The 24,367-nt window shown below is 42.3% G+C and overlaps 1 long non-coding RNA gene across 1 annotated transcript; it reads right to left on the reverse strand.

Moving 5' to 3' along the window:
• Positions 1-19,256: 19,256 nt before the first annotated feature.
• On the reverse strand, positions 19,257-21,856 carry LOC120878666. The gene is made up of 2 exons (XR_005724604.1): positions 21,265-21,856; positions 19,257-19,799 (listed from the first exon to the last, which is right to left on the reverse strand). It is a non-coding gene; the product is annotated as an uncharacterized LOC120878666 (long non-coding RNA).
• Between the last annotated feature and the right edge of the window lie 2,511 nt (positions 21,857-24,367).

The following is a 24,367-nucleotide window of genomic DNA, read 5'->3' on the forward strand; positions in this document are numbered from 1 at the left end:
AAATTCTCCAAGCCAGGCTTCAACAGTACGTGAACCATGAACTTCCAGATGTTCAACCTGGATTTTAAAAAGGCAGAAGAATCAGAGACCAGATTGCCAACATCCACTGGATCATCAAAAAAGCAAGAGAGTTCCAGAAAAAACGTCGGCTTCAGCTTTATTAAATATGCCAAAGCCTTTGACTTTGTAGATTACAACAAACTGGAAAATTCTGAAAGAGATGGGAATACCAGACCACCCTACCTACCTCCTGAGAAATCTGTATGCAAGTCAAGAAGCAACAGTTAGAACTGGACATGGAACAACAGACTGGCTCAATATTGGGAAAGGAGTACATCAAGGCTGTATATTGTCACCCTGCTTATTTAACTTACATGCAGGGTACATCATGAGAAATGCTGGACTGTATGAAGCACAAGCTGGAATCAAGATTGCTGGGAGAAATATCAATAACCTCAGATATATAGAGGACACCACACTTATGTCAGAAAATGAAGAAGAATTAAAGAGACTCTTGATGAAAGGGACAGAGGAGAGTGAAAAAGTTGGTTTAAAGCTCAACATTCAGAAAACGAAGATCATGGCATCCTGTCCCATCACTTCATGGCAAATAGATGGGGAAACAATGGAAACAGTGACAGGCTTTATTTTGGGGGGCTCTAAAATCACTGCAGATTGTGACTGCAACCATGATATTAAAAGACACTTGCTCCTTGGAAGAAAAGTTATGACCAAGTTAGACAGCATATTAAAAAGCAAAGACATTACTTTGCAAACAAAGGTCCTTCTAGTCAAAGCTATGGTTTTTCCAGTAGTCATGTATGGATGTGAAAGTTGGACTGTAAAGAAAGCTGAGCACAGAAGAATTGATACTTTTGAACTGTGGTGTTGGAGGAGACTCTTGAGAGTCTCTTGGACTGCAAGGAGATCCAAGCAGTCCATTCTGAAGGAAATCAGTCCTGAATATTCACTGAAAGGACTGATGTTGAAGCTGAAACTCCAATACTTTGGCCACCTGATGCAAAGAACTGACTTATTTGAAAAGACCCAGATGCTGGGAAAGATTGAAGGCAGGAAGAGAAGGGGAAGACAGAGCATGAGATGTTTGGATGGCATCACTGACTCAATGGACATGAGTTTGAGTAAGTTCTGGGAGTTGGTGATGGACAGGGAAGCCTGGCATACTGCAGCCCATGGGGTCACAAAGAGTCAGACATGACTGAGCGACTAAACTGACTAAACTGAACTGAAACAAACTGGGGAGGGCAGATTTGCGTCTCAGTTTCTGAGTTTGGGTTCATGCACATGTGTTTGTGGAAAAAAAAAACCTCCAACTGGAAACTAAGGCACTGGGTTCCTTTCCAGCTCTGTCCTCACTTGCTCGTGTGAACTTGGATAAATCACCTAATCTCTCATGTTTAACAGCTTTATCTATGAAATAGAAATAATATCTATCCTGACTCAGGAACATATTTATTGTAAATATTTGGTATTGGAAACTTAATTCAGCTGGGGTTCAGGAAACTGGCTCTAGATTCCGATCTTGAAGGTTTTTAAATTATGTTACTTACATGGGTCCAACCTCTGTTTCCTCTTTGATAGAATAAATAGATTAAATTACATCATCTACAATGTTCTTCCAACCCTTAAGATTCTTTCATTTTTATGGCTAAAGCCACAGTGGCATGATGTTAATTTAAAGGTGCATTGTGTGGGTTAGCTAAGGAACATTATTTTTAATCAACAAGAAAGCCAAAATATAAGCTCCCTGTCAGTGCAGCAGTGGTCCTGATGGAAGAGGTGGGGTCGGCCAATGTGGGAATGGTACATGCAATTTAAAAAGCCTTGGAGGCCATTGGAGGTGTCATTGGAATTTACTGACAAACCTTCCTTCAATTCTGCAACACCTATCACCACTCAGGCCTTGCCTTGGGCCTTTGCGGTTCCTGGATTGACGGCCTAGATAATTCAAGAAAATGTGAGGAAAGCTTTTGCACCAGGGCCCCAGAGGGCACCCTTGCGCCTTTCTAGACATGAAAGGGAAGCAGCCCTTACAAGTCAGCCCTGAAACACAGTATTGTATTTCTAGTAAACGCACACTTTTATTCCAAAGTTCACTGCATACTCTCAGATCTTGGCCAAGAATGAACTTGCCCCTTAAAACTGTAAGACATTTTTTAACAGCCACCAAATCACTCAATGCTAAGACTCCGGGGTCACAAGATTTCATGAAAGACCTCACTGCTTTTGTTTTTAAATCGTTGACCAGAAGTCAGTGGGAAGTGAGGCAGTAACAGCGGCCATATTTGCCCTGCAGTCATGTTTGTTTCCTCAAAGCCATTTTGAAAACTAAGACTTGTAGGTTTGCTGAAAACAATTTGTTGATTTGGCATGAAGACAGTTTATCCTTTTTGATCTCTCATTGATTGCTTTCCTTACTAAAACAGCTTCAACTTGGAACACACATAACCTGATCAGCCCTCATAGTAGACAATACACAGCCGCCTGTGTGGGGAGGTGTTTACTTGCACGTACATGTGTATATATACTCATTGGTTTTGGTTTACGTTGTTTAACAGAAACATAAATGCCTGGAGGAATTTTAATGTTTGTATCTTATAAGAATACCACATTTCCCATGCTTCTAAGAACTCAGAAACATATTTCATTTGTGTTTAGAATAAAATCTGGGATGTAAAATTCTGAACAATGATGTAACTGATATAGTTGAACAAACGTCTGTATGGCAAGACCAAGTGTCATTGATTTGTTTGTGGAACTGAACCATTTGAAGTCAAGTTTGAAGGTCTTAGTGACTTACTTGCCAGCACTCTTTACTAGTTAGTCAGTTTGTAATGAGCTTAACATATCGAAGCCCTTCAGCATAGCTCTGGGCCTAGCACCCAAACGAAAGCGTGAGGATTCAAAGCCATACAAAATAATTCTACCAACTGCACGGCATTACACAACTTCAGTTTTTGATACCTAATCCCTCAAAGCCACCTTGAACCATACGCTGCAGCCATCAAGAGTGTAGAAGAGGAAAGGCTGAGGGATTAAGGAGTCATTACTGTGAGAGGGAAACACATTTTCTCAGCTGTTCTGGTTTCAGTGAAGAGGGATTTTCCCTAAGCCCTCTGCTCCCATTCCCCTATGGAAAAGAGAGTTACTTGTCAGGTTGGAAATTTAAAATAAATACGGCATACAGAGCTCAGTTCCACCAACTATGGGAGAGCAGCCCCCCAATCTTGGTGTCCTACTCGGTGGGACCACAGCTAGGAGACCCTCCTGACTCCAGCACAGCTAAGAGAGTGGCTAACTGTTACCCAGTACCAATCACCTCTCATAAAGTACAATATTTAACTTTTCCAGTACCTGGAGTTTCCACATGTCAGTCTGTATCTTCCTTCCCAGGATCCCAACCGTTTCGAACAAACCAGTGAAGAATATAATTAGCAGAAACATCCTCTCAAATTTCCATACACTTTCACATCCTGTACATCAAGCCCATACTCACGTCTGTGTACTGGTTTGAAGTGTACATGCTACAAATGTAATTAAGGTTAAGATAAGAAAATGACCTTGATACTTCATGAAGTGGAAAGAGTAATGTACAAATGTCTATATTTTAAACACTGCATTAAGTTCTATGGAAGTCAATTTTTGTGCAGATTCATGAATGCTTCTATTGACTTTTAAAAAATATATATTATTTTTCCTTTGTTTTTAACCTTACAGCTAAATTCTTTCCTAAGGACTTTTATAAAAGATTTTTTTATGTTTAATTAGCTCTCTTCCTACAGACATATATTGTATCATTTTTTCAAGTCAATAGATATTCTAAGCAAATACCCCCTCCTTAACACAACAATAGTAGCTTTTCTATAGATAGCTCTTTTCTATAATTACTGGATTTCAGGTTATTAAATGGAGATGTAGAAGAGAGGTGAAAATTTTATTTAGCCCAAGAACAAGTCCAGAGGGAAGTTTTAATAGATTGGCAAAATAGTTGTTTTATGATAAGTGAAGGCTTTCTCAGAGCTAGGCAATATCTGTTTAATTTAGCGCCCATGGAGGGAAGGAGCCGATCAGTGTTTCCTCCTCATCTGCGCCTCTTTCACTTCTTTGCCCCACACTCTGAAGCCATGGTCAAAAGTTCCACTTTCCCAGCCACTGTCACTGCTGGGGACCCCACCCCCACCACACTAGACAGAAGTCAGCTGGGTTGGCTGACATCCCTGAGAGCTTCCTCAATTCAAGCACACAAGTGGGTCTACAAGAAGGTCACAGTGTGACCTTCTGTTATCCATCCCTGTGATTATAATGATGCCTGTACCATGAAGATGGAAATCCTACTCAGTTCATCGAGGGTGGGTCATCCTGGTAGGACCTTGAAAACTACAGAAATCCTTTATTTTCTACTAGAGAAAAATTATGTCACTAGCCACTGAAGTGTTTCTAGGAAGGTCTAAACTTAATGAGTTTACATTTTTAGCCTAACCTCTGTCCTCAGACTAGTTAGAAGTGTTCAGTCTCTTTTAGTACCTGAAAATGAAAGTGAAGTCGCTCAGTCATGTCCAACTCTTTCGACCCCATGGACTGTACCCTATCAGGCTCCTCTGTCCATGGGATTTTTCAGGCAATAGTACTGGAGTGGATTGCCATTTCCTTCTCCAGGGGATCTTCCCAAACCAGGAACTGAACCCTGGTCTCCCACATTGTAGACAGATGCTTTACCGTCTGAGCCACCAGGGAAGTCCCTCTTTTAGTACCTATACATCTTGAATCCCTGTGCTTGCGTGTGTGTGCATGTGTGTGTGTACGTGTGTGTGTGTGTGCATGTGTGTAACAGATGTGAGCTGGGGATGTTAGAATTCATGCTTGCCTGAAATTCCTATATCAGACCCTGTTCGGCTCCTCCTGTAATGTACCTGGGCATCTAAATTTACTTTCTCAGGCTTTCCTTGAGAATCACAAGACTCATCATTTGCTTTCAACGCACTCCTGGTGTTGAGGTCCTCAGGTAACAACAGCTCTCTTGTCCTACTTTTTCAGGATATAACAAGGAAGAGTGATCTAAAACTTTCATAGTCTTCCTCTGAAACTACTGAAGGATTCCGAAATTACAATGGAGACCAAGAGGAAATCCTTACCATGACTTGCTTCAAGGGAACAGGAGCCAGAAGTGGCAGGACCCAGCGAGAACGGAATGGAGGGGAGATGAGAAAACAGAAAACATTCTCAGGATTCAGCAGGGAAAGCAGAAATGAGGTGAGAGGGAGCTTCCATCATTGTTAACTGATTTTTAATTTACTGGGCCTCTAAGGAATAACATGAAAGCAATTCTGGTTCACAGTGCCAAGATTTTTATTTCTCTCCTTTTATGATTATTATTTACTATGAAAGTAGTATTAAAACAGCATTAATGGCATTTCTAAACATGAAGAACCTCATTTCCCATTACCCTCACACACTGCCCTTTCAGTGACCTCCCAGTTCTCTCCCAGGAAGCCCTGGGTTCTAAAATATCCCCCCTAAATATTTAAATGCCCAAGATTCTCCCTTGTTCCCACTACTCCACAGAGCAGTTCTCTGTCAACCACAGCAGCCCCAAGGCTCTGAACACCACCTGGATGAAGAATTAAAGCTCCTTGCCCCACTTGCCCTCTCTCCTCTTGCCCATATCAAGACCTCTCAGGCTCTGAAAATCATAAAACTTAAGGGCACACAGCCCACCTCCTCCCCACAGTAAAAGCATGTTGGCAGATCCATTGGTGAGCCCCATGTGGGTCAGTGATGCAAACAGATTCTAAAAGGAAAGTGGTGTTTTCTTTCCCTCCTGCAGCCTCTACACCTATGTGTTTAGGAAACCAGTTCACCAAGTGAGTTGGTCTCAAGAGGAATGTACTTGACATACTGGGAGTTTTGATTGTTGTTTTTTCCTATCACTGTATTTAACCATAAACTGTGGGATTTTTTTTTTTTTTGGTCTCTTCTTATTTCTAGAAAACCTTGTCGTTTCCTTTCAGATATTAGAATAGCATCATTCACTGCTTCTCATTTTAAGTTCTGCTCTCATATTTTCCCTTCCCTGCAGTTCAGTATTAATCTTTACCTTTTGGGACCTCTACTTCCTAAGAGGCATGGTCTCCTCTCTTCTTCCCCCCACCCCTCCTCCTGTGAGCTGTCATACTGTTATTCAATCATTTAGTCATGTCCAACTCTTTGCAACCCCATGGACTGCAGCACCCCAGGCTTCCCTGTCATTCACTGTCTCCAGGGGTTTGCTCAAACTCATTTCCATTGAATCAGTGATGCCATCCAACCATCTCATCCTCTGTTTCCTTCTTCTCCTTCTGCCTTCAATGTTTCCCAGCATCAGGGTCTTTTCCAATGACTCAGCTCTTCTCATCAGTGGCCAAACTATTGGAGTTTCAGCTTCAGTGTCAGTCCTTCCAATGGATATTCAGGACTGATTCCCCTTAGGATTGACTGGTTGGATCTCCTTGCAGTCCAAGGGGCTCTCAAGAGTCTTCTCCAGCACCACAGTTCAAAAGCATCAATTCTTCAGTGCTCAGACTTTTTTATGGCCCGATTCTCACATCCATACGTGACTACTGGAAAAGCCATAGCTTTGACTAGACAGACTTTTGTCAGCAAAGTAATGCCTCTGCTTTTTAATATGGTGTCTAGGTTTGTCAAAGCTTTTCTTCCAGTGTCTTTTAACTTCATGGCTGTGGTCACAGTCCTTTTTGGAGCCAAAAAAGTAAAGCCTTTTATTATTTCCATTTCTTCCCCACCTATTTACCATGAAGTGAAGGGACTGGATGCTTCTGTCATGTAAGAAGAAATAGAGAAGTGGTAGGGGTCTGGCACAGCTGGCTGCCCATTGACGGGAGAAGATAACCCTCCAACCAGCTCCTTGGGGTCTCCACCAATGTGATGGCCTCTGAGTAGAGGTTGTATGTGAATTTTCAAGGAATCTCTTCAGTTTCTTCTTGACCTGCTCCTCGACCGAGGGTCCCTTCAAAGAGGGTTAACCGCATCCAGGCATCACTATCTCCAAACACCTCTCTGAGTGGGGCATCCTTTGGGTGGGCCAGCAGCTTCCTGAAGACCTCTGTATCTTCTCTGACTTTACAGACCTCCTTTCAGACCCTTGGGGTCCTGTGTGAGCCCTCTAATAGATCGGAAGCCTGACTCCATTTTCTTCCTGTGTATTCAAAGCCAGGGTTGCCACACACTGCATGAATTGGCTGTTCTGGTGAGGCTTCTGCCTGATGAAACCACAGGAGAGAAGTCGCCTCAGTATTTGTTCTCAGGTCTGGCCCCCTAACTTTGGAGGACACACATCAACCTTCTGTTCTGGGTTTCAGGCCAGGATGGCACTACCAGCTCTGCACCTCTATAAGCGTTGAGTCAAGAATGAGATGCCTGGGGCTCCTACTTGCAATTCAGCTGCTGTCCTTCTGCCTTTCTTGAAAGGAGAGCTCGCCAGCTATGACAATGCTGCTCTCCCCTCATGTCTCTGGGGGACCGCAGTCCAGAGGAGGCACTGATGTGTAGTTGGGAACATGGGACTCGGTCTGACCAATGGAGAGATGGCGGGTGTCCCGTGTCACCTCCAGGCCTTAGCTTTTAAAAAACTGCTGCCTTCTTGCTTTCTCTTCCTTGTCGTCACTTCCATGCAGAGAACTGTCATGCCTCAGAGGCTGTCAGAACACAGCGTACAAGGAGCTTTGGTTCCTAAGTGTCTGCACAGAGGAGAGCCACCCTCTGAATAGTGACACACTTGTAGATTTCTGAGTGATGCCAACCCCGCATCCTGTTACAGTACCCAGAACTGCCCATCCTGACAACTAATGTGTCTGTGAGAGAAGGCAAAGAGTTTTGAGGTGTTTGCTGGAGGTGATACAGCCAGTAGTACCACCTGTAAATGAGGTCCAGGAATGCATAGGGGAGAAGGAAATGGCAACCCACTCCAGTACTCTTGCCTAGAGAATTCCGTGGACAGAGGAGCCTGGTGGGCTGCTGTTCATGGGGTTGCACAGAGCTGGACACCACTGAAGTGACTTAGCATGCCTTCATGCATTGGAGAAGGAAACGGCAACCCACTCCAGTGTTCTTGCCTGGAGAATCCCAGGGACAGAGGAGCCTGGTGGGCTGCTGTCTATGAGGTCACACAGAGTCAGACATGACTGAAGTGACGCAGCAGCAGCAGCAGCAACAGGAATGCATAGATCCCACTGTTGAGGATTTTCTTTCAAATATATATAGATTATGAACTGACTTCCTTTAACTCAGCTTTTAGCCCTGATCATTACCATCATCATAACCATTACCATCATCCTCGTTAAACTTCATGGGCCAGAAACTGCACTGATTCTCTTATAGATATTAGCTCATTTAATTCTCAAAACAGCCACACTTCACAGATGAAGAAATTAAAGCACAAAGTTCATGGAATTCACTGAAGGTTGTATACCAGGAGGCAGGGCAACCAAGAGGCAAATCCAGTCAGTCTTGCTCTAAAGCCTAAGGTTTTAATTAATGAAGCACACAGCCTCCAATTTCAAAGTAATCTTCCTGTTTTTCATAGACTTTGAGAAAAGTCTATTCAGCATTTTATACACACATTTTAAGTGGTTGTATTGCTCCTGTTTCCCTCAAGAGACCTCATGGAGGGAATATAGACAGTGAAGATGTAGCGGAGAGACAAGTCCAGGGACCATGTGTTTTGCTGTCTAAATTACATCTGCACTGGCCACATGCAGAGTCCCTGTGATGAGTGCAATTTGGCCTCACTTCACAAACCCGGCTTCCCTGATCACTCAGTTGGTAAAGAATCCGCCCACAATGCAGGCGACCCCGGTTCTATTCCTGGGTCAGGAAGATCCACTGGAGAAGGGAAAGGTTACCCACTCCAGTATTCTTGGGCTTCCCTTGTGGCTCAGCTGGTAAAGAATCCGTCTGTAAGGCGGGAGACCTGGGTTCGATCCCTGGGCTGGGAAGATCCCCTGGAGAAGGGAAAGGCTACCCACTCCAGTATTCTGGCCTGGAGAATTCCATGGACTGCAGAGTCTATGGCGTTGCAAAGAGTCAGATTCAACTGAGCGACTTTCATTTTCACTTTCTACACAAACCACTGCTGCTCTGAATAGGAAAAATAGTCCTCCTCTCGACATCATTAAAAATCCCAAAACATCCATCAGCCAAAGAATAAATAAAGAAAATGTGCATGCGTGCGTGTTTTCCAAGTCATGTCCGACTCTTTGTGACCCCAAATGTGCGTGTGTGTGTGTCTTTTCCAAGTCATGTCCGACTCTTTGTGACCTCATGGACTGTGGCCCACCAGGCTCTTCTGTCTCTGGGATTTCCCAGGCAAGAACACTGGGGTGGGTTTCCATTTCCTCCTCCAAGAGATCTTCCTGACCCAGGGGTCAGACCCGTGTTCCCTGTATCTCCTGCATTGGTAAATAGACCCTTTATCACTGAGTCACCTGGGAAGCCCACAGATGTAGAAATGAAATAGTGCAGAGATGTGGATGGACCTAGAGACTCCCATACAGAGTGAAGCAAGCCAAAAAGAGAGAAACAAATATGGTAGAATATGACTCGTATGTGGATCAGAAAAATGGTACAGATGGAACTTATTTGCAAAGCAGAAACAGAGACACAGACTTGGAGAACAAACTTGTGGAAACCAAGAGGGGAAGGAAAGTGAGATTGAATCGGGAGATTGGACACACATACACCGTGTGGGTGCCTGTTCAGTTGCTTCCGTTGTGTCCGACTCTTTGTGACCCTATGGACTATAGCCCACTATAGTCCTCTGTCCTTGAGACTCTCCAGGCAAGAATACTGAAGTGGCTTGCCATGCCCTCCTCCAGGAGATCTTCCCTACCCAGGGATTGAAACTGCATCTCTTGTCTCCAGCATTAGCAGGCAGCTTCTTTACTGCTATTGCCACCTGGGAAGCCCCCTATATACACTACTGTGTATTAATATTATAAAAGAGGTAACTAATGAGAACCTACTGTATAGCACGAGGAATCTACTCAGTACTCTCTGCTGACCTAAAAGGGAAGGAAATCTTAAAAAGAGAGGTATATGTATACGTGTAACTGATTCACTTTGCTGTACAGTAGAAACTAATATATTGTAAAGCAACTGTACTTCAACATAACTTAGTAAAAAAAAATACCAACACAGAACAGAAAACTTTTACCTTCTTTACATTATAACCCCCATACACATGCACACAGACACATAAACCCACACACAAATTGTTCAGCTCATTCTTTGACTTAATTTTGGTTTTCAATTTTACTCCAAATTTGGCACAAGAGCTTGGTTACTGGAGGAAAAGGCTATAAGAAGAAGTTGTGCTTGAAGTAAGTACCAGATGGTAGTTTCTAAATATAGTGCTCAAAATGGAGCCCCCCATCACCCCCACTTTCGCCTTCCCACCCCCACTTCCATCCCCTCCCTAACTTTTCAGCGGTGCCTCTACACCAAGTTTGCATCGAGACCTTCTGTCTGTCTGGTAAATTCCCAGTGGCCACACACATCCCTTGCACCCTCTGCCTCTCCCTCTCTCCATGTCTATTGTGAGGCTGGGGGATTGGGATCAACCATGAACTCCTTGTGTTCAGCTACTGCCTCTCTGGGAAAGCTGTTCAAGTTCCCATGGAGACAAAGCCCCCAACAGCACCTGCCTTTGAAAGTCCATCCAAACATGAAGAAAAATCATTAATCAACCTGAATTCAAAATAGCTACATAACTGAATTCCCTATTCAGGGTGTGATTCTAGAAAAGAAAACACCACGTTCTGCTCTTTCTCATACCATTATTTCCTGCTAATCTTCCACATATCGAACTTGTCTTTCTAGTTTTTATTTTAATAGTTGCATGAGATTACATTACACACGTGAAAAAATAATTCATGTAACAATTCTCTAGATGATGAATATTTAGGATTTATTTTGGTCCAACTTCAGCTAATTTTCACTAAGGTAAAAATTACATAGTATCCCCATAAAGACAAATTAGTGAAATAGAATTAATCCTAGCTCTCCAGAGAAACATACTTCCATGGAGTAATGATTTCCAACAGGATCCCAAAGTATCAGCGGGAGGCTTCCACACAATCTAACCGAGTCTGTAAAATTAAGTATTCTAGGTTAAAAGTTACCTATTTGTTAATAATGAACTTATTAACAAGAACTTTTCAAGCTTTGTTCACTTGGGAATCCAGGAACCATGAAAAGTCCAACATGCTTAACAGTGTAAACATTTGTAGATTTTCCACAGTGTATTTTGATGTTGGATTATTAATCTCGGAAGAAGATCTGATGTTGCCTTTCCCTCTCTGTTGCTTTCTCCGTCTAAGGGTGTTGACCTTCTCCCCAATCCCACTGCTGAGGTTTTGGGGTTGAATGACTGTGGCATCCAAGGAAATACACCAGGAGACTCAGTGAGAGGCTTCACACTCTGCAGAGGCTCGAGGCCCCTTAGTCCAAGGCTGGAGCCGGAAAAAGCTGAATCGTCCATGGGTCACAGTCTGAGAACAGTAATCAAGGGATCCAAAAGTGATGCCTGAGGACCACATCCCATGGGAGAGGTGAAGCAGAAAGTAGAAGAACATGAAACCAGGTAAGAATTCCAAAGAATAGAGCATTGGTCAGGACAAGATGTTCAGAAGAGGTATGAGAAGTAGATTGATTGATTGATTTTTATTGGTGACTGTTATTTTTATGAAACTCTACTATGCCAAAGAAACCTGGGGAGAGCTGTTTGTGGGACCATTGGGTGTCCCCACCCTGAGGGAGGCAGGCAGGCCCAGTAACTGCAGCTTCTGGAGCAGAGACTCCTGGAAGCACATAGGTTTTCAGCTCTCCTCTGCTTGAGATGCTGGCTGGCAGCCCCTGGTTTCCAGTTTTTGTCCAGGACAAGTTTGTTCCTACCACCCTCACAGAGAGATATCTGGGGTGTCTGGGCCAGTCCACTCTGAAACAAGGTCCCAGGGTGGCTTCAGAACAGGTCCCTTACCTCCACTGAACTGATGGTCCTTTGCTCTGAAGTCACCTCTGCTTCAGCCCACAGCTGGGTCCTCTTCAGCTACAATTTATGAAACAGACTCTGCATATAGGATGCATCAGTGCCAGGGGTGAGGAACTCACTGGTATCTCTACAAGGAGGCTCATGGTTAGAAAAAGTGTTCTTGTCCACCTGGTGCCTGGACAAGGGCCGGATGCAGCCCACCGTTCATTTCCTCCTTGCTGAACTTTGATGGCCACTCAGACTCGCTCCTCCAGCAGCGAGAGCTCCCTGGTGAGGTCTGTGATAGCACAGGTCAGGGCCTCCTGGGGGTGCAGTCCAGGGCACTCTGAACATGAATGACGGTCTTGTGCTGCAAGGGGCGAGGGACTTTGTGGTCAGCAAACAGCACCTGTGGGGCCTTCAGCAGCTGAGATTGAATGATGTTTCCTAGTGTGTGGTTTTCGTTGTTGATGGTAAACAAACAGGCTTTGGGTACCTTAAAGTCCTTGTTAATGGTGATCTTTTTCTTACCCAAGAAGGCAGAAGGGGTGCTCATTTCAGCAGTGCAGCTGCCTCCAAAGCCTCAGTTGCCACCACCACAACAGGAAGTAGATTTAAAGTGGGTGCAGCATCTTATCAGGACCATTGCCTGGCACTCGGTTAGCAAATGTAATTACAGATGAGTGATGATGTATTTACTCAGCAACAACCTTAAAAAGTGATATAAGATCTAAAAATGAATTCCAAATTATTCATAATATTTCATCCAATCGAGGATGCTATTTTGTGTCCCATGCATCTGACTGCTTTAAATGAAATTTAATATGGGTAAAATGTAAAAACTAAATATACAGACAAAATCAAAAGAATGTTTAGAAGAGTATTTGTACAATTTTTGTCAAGGAAGAGACCTGAAGATGAATATACGTGTGTGTGTGTGTGTGTGTGTGTGTGTTATATACATAACTCCAGAGAGAATATATAAGTTCTATAGTCCCTAAAAGTACTATCTGTACTGTTGTTTTACTTAGGTTTTGTATGTCTAGTTAGGCTAGAACACAGTGACCAGGTTGACCCTCACATATCAGTAGTGTAATCCAGTGAAGGTTTCCTTTGCTCTCTCAGCCCAGGCTGATGGCGTCAGGAAGCTTCCTACTTCTGTACCGTCAGCAGCACCAGTCTGCCAGCCACTGCCGCGCGGAAGGGACGGAGGAGACAGACGGAGACCCTGAGCGGCTCTGGCCCAAAGCCAGCCCTGTGCCTCCTGCTCTTGCTCCATCGGCAAAGTAGTCACACATGCAATTGAAAGTTACAGCATAAGGCAAACTATCCAGCTGGTTAGTATCGATTTATATTTATAAAAATGCATAAGGACATAGAGGTTTTTTTGCTCTTTTTTTCAGATTTTATTGGCATATAGTTGATTTACAATGTGTTAGTTTCAAGTATACAACACAGTGATACAGTTTTATATATATATATATATAGACACATACTCTTTATATATACTCTTTTTTCATATACTTTTCCCAAGTACAGTTCCCTGCGGTATACAGTAGACCCTTATTGTTTATCTATTTATACATAGTAGTGTATATATGTTAATCCCAAACTCATAATTTATCCTAACCCCTTCCCCTTTGGTAAACCTTTCCCCTAGGCTTTCTACATCTGTAGGTCTATTTCTGTTTTAGAAGCAAGTTCATTTGTATTTTTTTTTTCAGATTCTATATGTAAATGATATCATATGATATTTGTTTTTCTCTATAAGGACATATACCTTGAAATGGAAATGGCACCCCACTCCAGTATTCCTATCTGGATAATCCCAAGGGCAGAGGAGCCTGGGCAGCTAGAGTCCATGAGATTGCAAAGAGCTGGACACAAATGAGCATGCACGGAGGGACATATGACTGTAATAATCAATATGGCTTCACTTTGCCCTACACACAGTTCGGAAAGATAAAATGTTTTAAGCTCAGACAGCTTAAATGCTATTAGGTATTATTCACTAGAAATCACTGTGAAGTCTACTCTATTTATTCAAGCAATTCATATCCCCAGCAGCTGGATGGCTGACCTATTTCACTGTAGTTGGATGATGTTACTCTTTTGTTTGCTTGTTTTGCTTAAGTGATGCATTAAAATTTTCATCTGATTTTTGTATACTTTGTACCTCTGATTCACTAGTGAGGAAGAAAATGTTTGTAGTCATTTTTCATTTTTTAAATGTATAGCTTGCCTTTCCTTTTAACAGCCATTTGTATATTAGGAATAACAACTTGTTATGTCTTCTGATAGTATTCTAACTGCATATAATTTTCCCAATTCATTGTTTTGCATAAGCTATATACTAAATACTACATATATAATGCACATATATGTACATAAGGAGACTGTGTTTTCCAAGTTTCCAAGTTTCATATCTACTACCTTAAAATCTTCCCCTTGAACAAAACGTTATAAATATTCTTCTACATATTATTTTATCTTTATTTTATAGTTAGTTTTCATATTTTATTCATATTAAAATTTCACATGAAGACAGGGTCAAGGAAGAACTTCTGGGAGTTAGTTGCCCTTTTAAGTTCCAGGTTTTTCTACCACGTCTTTATATCACTCTTGTCCCACAGGTCATTTCTTTCTATTCAAACTATATCTTCTAAGTGTTTCCATTAGTGTCTGTGGAAATAGTAAACTGCTTTTCTTTTATACTTATCTACAGAAATTTTTCTTGAATTTATTCCATTTAATTAAAAAAATTTTAATTGAACAAGCACTTACTGTCTACTGTTGTCTGCTGTTTGTCCAATGTTGGGAAAAGATTTCCTGAAACACAAAAAGGGACCTATGTGACATGGTGATTCCCCATAGGCCCTTCCAAACCCATCAGATGAGATATGATTCCTGAGGCCAACATTCCCCAGGGTTTAGTTTACAGAGTGAAGCTTTATATTAAGGGGCCAATTTTCCATCCTCTAATCATCATTTGGGATTTGGTGGTGGGAGGGGAAATGGCAAAAGAATGTCAGTCATGTGGGGGAGGGACTGTCTTTTCTGTCCTCTTGTAGGAAAAAAAAATAACATAAAATCTGATTTTCACTTCCTTTTTTTCAGTCTGTACGTGGTTTAGAGGAAGGAAGTGCTTAGGGGAAAAATCAGTTTCCTAAAGTTTTTAGAACCCAAAGACAGGAGATTGGCTTTTTCTTTTGCTAAAACAACAACTGCAAACGGATATTTATATAAAGAGTTTGGTCAAACCTAACAACTTAAGAGTGTATTTTTAGATTTCTGCTTGGCCAAGGGGGAAACATAATAAATGAACCTTATGTTCTTAAATGGGCATGCAGTTGAACTCAAAATATTTGACCAATCTGACAGAAGTCGCCAAAGACCATAGCTTTCCTAGGTGGTGTTAGAAATTGCCGAGCAATGACCCTATTATCATTGCTTTCTTTATTCCTTTTTTTCATAACTTATTTTCACCTTCAGTACTCAGAAGCTTTCTAGTTTGAATATGTCAAAGCAAAAGGAATAAAGATTATGTAAACATAGAGATATAAATACAGAGTTCAGTAACTCTGGCTGAGTGAATACAAGGTTGTGTTTCCTGCTGTGGATACCACCAGCTGCACGTGGCTCCTGACCACTTGAAAGGTCCTAATGGAGTTGTGCATAAGTGCTAACTCAGGACATATGATAAAAGACTATTTTCTGTGATTACATATTGAATGGTTAACCTAAACATATGATTAAAATTAATTTCAAGAATCCCTTAGAAGAAATGGAGTAGCCCTCATAGTGAACAAAAGAGTTCAAAATGTAGTACTTGGATGCAATCTCAAAATTGACAGAATGAGCTCTGTTCATTTCCAAGGCAAACCATTCAATATCACAGTAATCCAAGTCTATGCCCCAGCCACTAATGATAAAAAAATATTGAACTTCAAAGGTTCTATGATGACCTACAAGACCTTCTAGAATTAACACCCAAAAAAGATAGCCTTTTCATCATAGGGGACTAGAATGCAAAAATAGGAAGTCAAGAGATACCTGTAGTAACAGGCAAGTTTGGCCTTGGAGTATGGAATGAAGCAGAGCAAAGGCTAATAGAGTTTTGCCAAGAGAATGCACTGGTCATAGCAATCAAGCTCTTCCAACAACACAAGAGAAGACTCTACACATGGACATCACCAGATGGTCATACCAAAATCAGATTGATTATATTCTTTGTAGCTGAAGATGGAGAAGCTCTATACAGTCAGCAAAAACAAGGCCAGGAAATGACTATAACTCAGACATTAACTCCTTATTGTGACATTCAAACTTAAATTGAAGAAAGTAGGGAAAACCATTAGACCATTCAGATATGACCTAAATCAAATCCCTAATAAATAGATTCAAGGGAATAGATATGATAGAGTGCCTGAAGAGGAATGGACAGAGGTTCGTGACAATACATGAGGCAGCAATCAAGACCATCCTCAAGAAAAAAGAAATATAAAAAGGGAAAATGAGTGTCTGAGGAGGTCTTACAAATAGTTGAGGAAAGAAGAGAAGTGAAAGGCAAAGGAAAAAAGGAAGGATAGAGCCATCTGAATGCAGAGTTCCAAAGAACAGCAAGGAGAGATAAGAACAGCAAGGAGAGATAAGAATAGCAAGGAGAGATCCCCGCCTTCCTTAGTGATCAATGCAAAGAAATAGAGGAAACCAATAGATTAGGAAAGACTAGATATCTCTTCAAGAAAATTAGAGATACCAAGGGGATATTTCATGCAAAGGTGGGCACAATAAAGGCAAAAATGGTATGGATATAACAGAAGCAGGAGATATTAAGAAGAGGTGGCAAGAACACACAGAAAAACTATACCAAAAAAGTCTTTATGACCCAGATAATCAAGATGGTGTGATCACTAACCTAGAGACAGACATCATGGAATGTGAAGTCAAGTGGGCCTTAGGAAGCATCTTATGAACAAAGCGAGTGGAGGTGATGGAATTCCAGTGGAGCTATTTCAAGCTCTTAAAGATGATGCCGTGAAAGTGCTGCATTCAAATGCCAGCAAATTTGGAAAACTCAGCAGTGGCCACAGGACTGGAAAAGGTCAGTTTTCATTCCAATCCCGAAGAAAGGCAGTGCCAAAGAATGTTCAAACTACCATACAATTGTACTCATCTCGCATGTTAGTAAAGTAGTGCTCAAAATTCTCCAAGCCAGGCTTCAACAGTACATGAACCGTGAACTTCTAGATGTTCAAGCTGAATTTAGCAAAGGCAAAGAAACCAGAGATCAAATTGCCAATATCTGCTAGATCATTGAAAAAGCAAGAAAGTTCCAGAAAAACATCTACTTCAGCTTTATTGAATATGCCAAAGCCTTTGACTGTGTAGATCACAACAAACTGGAAAATTCTTAAAGAGATGGGAATACCAGACCAGCTGACCTGCCTCCTGAGAAATCTGTATGCAGCTCAAGATACAACAGTTAAACCCGAACATGGAACAGTAGACTGGTTCCAAACTGGGAAAGGAGTACGTCAAGACTGTATACTGTCACCCTGCTTATTTAACTTCTATGCAGAGTACAACATGAGAAACACTGGGCTGGAGGAAGCACAAGCTGGAATCAAGATTGCCAGGAGAAATATCAATAATCTCAGATATGCAGATCACATCACCCTTATGGCAGAAAGCGAAGAACTAAGAGCCTCTTGATGAAAGTGAAAAAGGAGAGTGAAAAGCTGGCTTAAAACTCAACACTTAGAAAATGATGATCATGGCATCTGGTCCCATCACTTCATGGCAAATAGATGGGGAAACAGTGACAGATTTTATTTTTCTGGGCTCCAAAATCATTGCAGATGGTGATTACAGCCATGAAATTAAAAGACGCTTTCTCCTTAGAAGAAAAGCTATGACCAACTTACACAGCATATTAAAAAACAGAGACATTACTTTGCCAACAAAGGTCCATCTAGTCAAAGCTATGGTTTTTCCAGTAGTCATATATGGACGTGAGAGTTGGACTTTGAAGAAAGCTGAGCGCCAAACAATTGATGCTTTTGAACTGTGATGTTGGAGAAGACTCTTGAGAGTCCCTTGGACTGCAAGGAGATCCAACCAGTCCATCCTAAAGGAAATCAGTCCTGAATATTCATTGGAAGGACCGATGCTGAAGCTGAAACTCCAATATTTTGGCGAAGAACTGACTCATTGGCAAGGACCCTTATGCTGAGAATGACTGAAGGTAGGCAGAGGAGGGAACAACAGAGGATGAGATGGTGGGATGGCATCACTGCCTTGATGGATATGAGTTTGCATACGCTCTGGGAGATGGTGAAGGACAGGGAAGACTGGCATGCTGCAGTCCATGGGACCGCAAAGAGTTGGACACGACTGAATGACTGAATTCCACTGAACTGATTAGCAGGCAGATTTTTTACGACTAGTGCCACCTGGGAAGCCTAATACACACACACACACACACACACACACACGTATATATATAACTGAATCACTTTTCTGCTCAGCACAATATTGTAAATCAATTATCCTTCAATCAAATAAATTTTAAAACTTCATGGTACCTGTTTCCTTTTTTGAAATGTGACTAGGAAAGCATTTTATTTGTATATGTGACTCACAAACTCTTTCTGCTATGCAGCCCTGTAGTAGGGCATCGGAAATAAGGGCTGAAGTAAACGTACCTAGATTTAAATCAGACTACCATTGCCCCAGCCATATATGACCTTGGGCAAGTTACGGGGACAATCTGTGCTTTCAGTTGTCCTTTATCTGAAATGTGAGTGATATAATATCCCCATTCTCATAGGGCTGTGCAAGGATTAAGTGATCAGAGCCTGGTACAAAACAAGTGCTCACTAAGGCTTCATTGTGTTATTTCTTACTTCGGAATCCAGCAGAATGAGAGAAATTTCTCTGCATGAAGAATCTCTCAAGTTAAAGTCAGGAATGTGCTGAAGTGATGCTCCTCCTCTCCCCTTCCCCGTGTTCCTCCAGCCAGTTTATTATATTGAGAAGTCAAACCATCCCTCTAAATATGGCACCTATTCAGGATTTGTAGATTCTCTAATTAGGTATGTTTGACCCTCCATAGCTCCATCCAGTGCTCTGAGAAGTCCAAAGCGATTAGACAAACACTGCAGGTGTTTCTTTTCTGTGGGCACACTTAATATTCACATATAAATGGATCTGACTTTAACGAGATTAAGAACTTATTTACGACACCCATGAAACCATGGGACATAGTCCAAAAATAGCATTATAATGCATTCTGTTGAGCTTTTGCTACATATAAAGTATCACCCCTAAAGGCTTTAAGTGATTTTTTTTTCATTTAAATTTACACCATTGTTCACTGAAGTGGGTCTTATATCTTCTCCATCTGATGGTGAAAAGGATCTCAGAAAGACTGAGGAATTTCCCAGTGGTCCAGTGGTTAAAAACTCCATGCCTCCAATGCAGAGGTCTTGGGTTTGATCCCTGGTCAGGGAAGATCAGGCGTGCTGCATGGCATGACCAAAAGCAAAATCAGTAATTGCCCAAAGTTTCATAGTTAGTGGTGGGCAAGGACTGATTCTTGCCCAAGTCTGTTTGTGGATGGGTACTGCCATGGGGTCATTTTATTTCTCAGACAACTGTCCATAGCTTTTGTTGTTGCTCAGTTGCTAAGTTGCGTCTGACTCTTTGTGATCCCACAAAATGTCAGCAGGTCTGCACAGCACAAATCACAGTCCTGTGGAGAAAAACAAATGCTCTCATTTTATGGCAAAGATATCACACTCATGAAAATGGAATACTTATTAGGATCATCACATTGTTTCTGCCTGAGCATGACTTCAGATATTATTTTCAGCATCTCCTGTAGTCCACTCAGGGTGATGTTTTCGAGGGAAAATCTGTATCTCACTCATCTCAGCTGTCACATCACATAACACAACACTGAGCACATAGTTAGTGCCTACTCATAGTTAATGACTACTCAGTGAATAAGTGTGTGATTGCCTGTGCTACCAGCCAGAGCTTATCAGCTGAACCTCAGAACACAAAAATGTTTTGAGTGAGTATTTACTCAGTTCTCCTAACATAACAAGTACTTTTCTAAGAGCAGTTGATTCACATCATACAATGGTACAATGGGCGCTTTAGAACATGAGGGTTAAATTCCCACTTGGAACCCCATGGAGGACCTTCCTCAGATTAAGGCATAGTCTTTGAGGGCCACCTTGACGTCAGTCAATGGTAACAAACTGGGACAAATGTGACTCATAGCCTATTTTTATAGGACCTCTGAGCTAAGAATGCTTTTACATATTTAATGGTTTATTTTTTTTAATGAATATGCAACAGACCATATGTGACCCGTAATGCCGAAAATACTTACTTTCTGACTATTTGCAGACACAATGTTGACTTCTGCTTGAGGTCAAAATGGCTCTATGCCCAAGTGGAGTAGGACTAGATACTTGGAAATATTTAGGAAGCCCGGATGGCACAGTGGTAATAGTATCCACCTGCCAATGCAAGGAATGCTGGTTCAATCCCTGAGCTGGGAAGATTCCCTGGAGGAGGAAATGGCAACCCACTCCAGTATTCTTGCTTGGAGAATCTCATGAACAGAGGAGCAGGGCATTCTACAGTCCATAAGGTCACATAGAATAAGACATGACTGAGCGACTAAGCATGCACGCACACACTTTGATCTGTGATCCCCAAACTGTCCCCTACCAATCTGTCTCCAGATGTAGAATTCTTATCTGTTTTCATTTGTACAAGAACACCAAAGTAACAGCCTTGCCACCTTCATCCCCTACCTAAACACCTGTGAAAAGGCACATGTCTTCCAGCAGCACAGCTTAGAGGCTGAGGCCTTGGGCTTTGAGGGACCTGACTTTCAATCTCACCTCTTATTAAGCATCACTTGGATGAAAAACTGGAGCATGTCAGTTAGTTTCCTCATTCACCAGCCATAAGGGCAACTTGCATGCTAAGTCACATCAGTCGTGTCTGACTCTTTGTGATCCCATGGACTGTAGCCCTCCAGGCTCCTCTGTCCATGGGATTCTTCAGGCAAGAATACTGGAGTGAGTGGCCATTCCCTTCTCCAGGAGATCTTCCCAACCCAGGGATTTAACCCAGGTCTCCCACATGGCAGGCAGATTCTTTACCAGCTGAGCCACCAGGGAAGCCACATGACTTACCTAGGATTGTCGAGTAAGGCAGTACACCAAGGAGCTCTGAAAAATGAGGAGAGTGTCTGGTTGAGTCAGAACTGAGGACATCCTGGTGCCAGGAGTCCCAGTGAGGCAGGAGGCCACATGGTCAAGAATCCAGAAGGTCCCCCACAGCAAAGGACAGAGCAGATCAGTGAGTCAGCAGCCAGGAAGCAAGTGGCAGTCAGAGCTTGCCAAGACAGAACTCAGAGCAAATTTTAACAGAAAAAAAAAAAATTGCAGTCAGGAAATAACCATGCAGCTAAAGCAGAAGAGCCAGGCTGGAAAAGGCTGGGAGGTGAGGAGTCTGGGGCTTGGATGGAGAACAAACAAATGGGAATTGGCAGCGGAGGCAATTCGAGTATAGCTTTGACCCTGCCAAGCAGCAGCCAGAAGGGTGTGGGGGTGAGTGGCATGAGTATATGTGAGTGGCATCCCCTGGGTGACTGGCTTAGAGAAGTCATGACCACAGGCTCAGGGGCCATGGGGCAGACTCTTTCCTGAGAGTAACTTGGTCCCAGAGCTGATTCATTGATGACATGATAAGACTTGTATTTTAGAAAAATCAGTTGGCCTCAGAAAAGATGGATGGATTCACTGGAGAGAAATTTGAAACAAAATAATTTATTCTCAGCGTAGCTTCTGAGAAAAGGCTATATCAAATCAAAACCATCTAACTGCATGCACATTTCCACTGGGTGCTTCCTACCTGGTTCCACTGTTCAACGCATTGTTAGTGATCCCTGTCTACTTCAGGCTGGAAACCACTTTAATGGGTGCCTCAGATTATCAGTCCTCTTCTGGATGTGAGGAACTGTGATTCACTTCACTTATTCACTAACTTCTAGAAACACACTGCGTTGGGATTTGACAGCTACTGTATTTTTTCTTTTGTCATTTAGAATTAGCTTCATATTCTGTTTCAGAAATGATAACCAAAAGAGTTTGTTTTTATGGAAATAATGAAGCAGAGGAGGATACTTTACCATTTGTTAATGGCATCTGCCAGTCTGCTTGGCAGCACGTGACAGTAACTATCTTTCTTGCTTTGTAGAAATGACAAACTTAAATATGACTTCATTTTCAAATGCATTGTGAAGGGAATGAGGTACATATCATGTGCATCACAAGCACCATAATGCCAAAGAGGTTACACCTGACTCTCTTAACACAGCCTCTGCAGACGTCATTTACAGCAAGAAAGAGAAGGTATGGATATTACCAAATGACACATGACAGCCAGCTGCCACTAGAGAAGTTGACTGTGTAATTCTGTGAGATTAGAGAAGGGAGTGACTATCGTGTGTGTGTGTGTGTGTGTGTGCACACACACATATGTTGGAGGAAACTGTGGCAAGGCGATCAGAAAACAAAAGTAGCATCAAGGTCCCACAATTTTTGCCACAGATAATCCCCAATTTCTCTTTTTCCCCCAAGTAGTTTGTAAATTCCCAGAACTAAATCCCAGCTCTTGAGAATTGACACTGAATAGTAACCATGAGTGCTGTTCACCAAGAATTTCTGGTTCTCTTTCCAAGCATGAGATAGGACAGGCATTTCCTGCCCCCTTAAAGTTCAAAAAGCACTCATTTGACATACCTTTGTCAATGAAGCATTAAAAAGTGATCTGTACCATATATGAAAAGAGGCTTCAAGGGCCAAGGGCTCTCTTATCCTCCTGGCATGACAAGAGGGTGGTCACTCTATCAATGAGGATTTCTGAGTGCCCACTAGGTTCCAAATGTCAAACAGGCAGACAGGCAGCATAAGCAGAAGTGAATACGAAGATTTTGAGATAAAATTGGTCCGTTTTGGCAAGTACTGACATAGGAGCCCTGACATAGAGTGCTACTATAGCTGATAAGCCTAAAATAGATGGCACGGCCAAGGGCTGGATGATGGACAACAAGCCTCTGGGTTCAGAACACTGGTCATCCATGTAATCGGGATTTTTGTTGTTGTTCAGTCACTAAGTTGCGTCTGAATCTTTGTGACCCATGGACTGCAGCACTCCAGGATTCTCTGTTCTTCATTATCTCCTGGAGTTTGCTCAAACTCATGTCCATTGAGTTGGTGATACCATCCAACCATCTCATCCTCTGTCACCCCCTTCTCCTCCTGCCCTCAATATTTCCCAGCTTCAGGGTCTTTTCCAGTGAGCCAGCTCTTTGCATCAGGTGGCCAAAATATTGGAGCTTCAGCTTCAAGATCAATCCTTTCAAAGAACATTCATGGTTGATTTCCTTTAGGATTGACTGATTTGGTGTACTTTGCTATGTTTTCCCAAAATTTTGGTAAAACTGTTACTGGTAAAAACATGACAGACAGAAAAAGTAGTTCTAGAGAAAAAGATTCAGTTCAGTTCAGTTCAGTCACTCAGTCGTGTCCAACTCTTTGCGACCCCATGAATCGCAGCATGCCAGGCCTCCCTGTCCATCACCATCTCCCAGAGTTCACTCAGATTCATGTCCACCGAACCCATGATGCCATCCAGCCATCTCATCCTGGGTTGTTCCCTTCCCCTCCTGCCCCTAATCTCTCCCAGCATCAGAGTCTTTTCCAATGAGTCAACTCTTCCCATGAGGTGGCCAAAGTACTGGAGTTTCAGCTTTAGCATCATTCCTTCCAAAGAAATCCCAGGGTTGATCTCCTTCAGAATGGACTGGTTGGCTCTCCTTGCAGTCCAGGGGACCCTCAAGAGTTTTCTCCAACACCACAGTTCAAATGCATCAATTCTTCGGCACTCAGCCTTCTTCACATTAGAAGCAGTATTAGTGGGATGTATTGATTACCAATTGGAGGGCTTTCACAAGGCACCATAGAAAGAGATCTTGAAAACAATCAAGCCATCCGCAAACCACTGTAAAGGAGAGGCAGGAATTGTTCAGAAATCTGAGAACCTTCAGTGTTAGAAGACGCAGCTTCCTCGCTCCAGCAGGTGAAAGATGAAGCTAAAAGCTTTGAAGCACAAAAGTCAATTAAGATTCTGCCTGTAGCAGTAGTGTATCTAGTGAGCTGGATTGTGCCCCAACCCACATTCATATGCTAAAGTTCTCAACTCCAAGAACCTCAAAACCAATTCAACCCTAGT

This window comes from Oryx dammah, unplaced genomic scaffold (genome assembly GCF_014754425.2).
Source record: "Oryx dammah isolate SB20612 unplaced genomic scaffold, SCBI_Odam_1.1 HiC_scaffold_19, whole genome shotgun sequence".
Taxonomy (NCBI): domain Eukaryota; kingdom Metazoa; phylum Chordata; class Mammalia; order Artiodactyla; family Bovidae; genus Oryx; species Oryx dammah.